Consider the following 2,314-nt stretch of genomic DNA (forward strand, 5'->3'; position numbering starts at 1 on the left):
TGGCTGAACACCTCACCATCCCAAAGAACAGAACAGTTTAATCAAATAATGATGGTGCCATCCTGGTTCAGTAAATGAAGGCACATTGCCTGGAAACCGTGCACTTTTCTATGAAGTCTCCAAAATGTTGTGCCGAGTGACACAATGCTCAAACGAAGTTAAATTAGTAGATTAGAAAGATCTAATTAAATTCTGGGGCACAGCCTTCCCGGCATGATGCATTAGACAGCAAACTGTTCCGGTTTGCTCGGGAGCGCAGGCGGTCCAGGATCAGGAGGGGAGCGGCCCGCAGACGCCCGGCCTCAGCTCAGTATCCGCTCCGAGGAGACCCCGCGTGGTGGTGAGAGCCAAGTTTTACCGATGGGGGAGATTCAGGCAATAAATCACTGCCCTACACGCGACTATAAATCTGCGTGAGGCGGTGCAGACAGCAAACATCAGGGATGCTTGTTTCCTTTTTCTTGCGTGCATTAAATGAACAGTCAGGAGGCCCAAAGTATAACACTATCCTGATCATGGCCGGTATGCTGCAGCCAGAATCTGAACTATGCACCCTGTGCATAATAAAAATCACTTCCTGTGAGGGGGTGGGTATCACTCAGCGGCGGAGCGCACGTGCGAGGGCCTGGGTTCAATTCCCAGTACCTCCATTAAAAACACTTAAAAAAAATCACTTCCTGTGATGTCAAATGCACGATTTTCTGCTGATAAGTTCTTTTAAAACATCATACACTAACTATTGAGCTATCTAAGAATTCTCTATAGCAATATACAACATGAATAAGTTTTAATGGGGAATACAAAAGAAACTAAAGGCCTATTTGGTAAAAATAATAGTAAGAAGTGGAAGACAGAAATGATTTGCATCTGAACACATATAAATGAATGCTACATGAGCTACTTAGCATTAGAAATTGCAAAAATTCTATACAATTAACTGCTGTCAATTTGACATCAAATACAGCAAGTATATTTTTAGCACTGTAAAAATAAACATGCAATAAGCTCTCAAAAAGGATATATCATAAATAGTGCAGTCTGGGTATTTTAACTACCCAAATAATTCTAGATCATTGGATTTTTACAAATTATGCATTTGAAGTTTTCACTATAAAAATAATAAATGTCATGAAAGCCATGTTTGACATTGCAAAAAGGTAGAAAAAGAAAAAAATTACATCTTACTTTTAGTTTAGGATTTCAGTGTACAAGTTTATTTGCTTAATAAACTAAATGTATGAACTGAAACGATAAAGCTCCTAGAAGACGAGAAAGATCTGAATCTTTATGACCTTGAACCAGGCAATGGTTTCTGAGATATGACACTAAAAGCGCAAGCAACCAAGGAAAAAATAAATCAGACTTCATCAAAATGTAAGACTTCTGTGTGTCAAAGGACACCACCAAGGAACAAAAAGACAATCTACAGAGTGGGAGAAAATATCTGACAATTAAATAAAGAACTAGTACACAGAATATATAAAGAATTCCCACAACCCAACACTAGAAAGAAGAATAAACCAACTGAAAAATGGCAATGGATTTGAATGGATCTGAAAACTTTTTCAAAGAAGATGTCAAGTAAATACACGAAAAGATACCCAATATCATTAGTATTTAGGGAAATGCAAATCAAAGTACAATGTGGTTACATCTACATTTCCCATGTGTTATGATGGCTATAACAACAACAACAAAAAGGAGACCCATAAGTATTGGCAAGAGTTTGGAGAGACTGGAAATCTCATACATTGCTTGTGGGAATGCAAAATGGTGCCACCACTATGGAAGACAGTCCGGTAGTCCCTCAAAATGCTGCATATAGGATTACCATATGACTCAGAAATTTTGCTCTTAAGTTGTAGACCCAAGAGAAATGAAAACCTGTTCATACAGAAATGAGTACACAAATATTTATAACAGCACTATTCTTAACACTGAAAAAATTGATATAATGCAAACATCCACTGATGAATGAATGAATAAATACAACATGGTATATCCATCCAATGGAATATTTTTCAGCTGTTAAAAAAAAAGGAATACTAATTAATACACACTATACCATAGTTGTATCTTGAAAACATTTTGCTAAGTGAAAGAAACCAAATACAAAACACCACATATTTATGATTCCATTGATATGAACGGTCCAGAATGTTCAAATCTATAGACAGAAAGTAGATTATTGGTTGCCAAGGTGTGGGAGGATGAAGGCAGGGGGTAGGTGGGAAAATGGGAAGTAGCTGCTAGTAAGTATGGAGTTTCTATTAGGGATGAAAATGTTCTGCAATTACATAGTGTTAATGGTAAT

Source organism: Camelus bactrianus, chromosome 30 (assembly GCF_048773025.1).
Source record: "Camelus bactrianus isolate YW-2024 breed Bactrian camel chromosome 30, ASM4877302v1, whole genome shotgun sequence".
Classification (NCBI taxonomy): Eukaryota; Metazoa; Chordata; class Mammalia; order Artiodactyla; family Camelidae; genus Camelus; species Camelus bactrianus.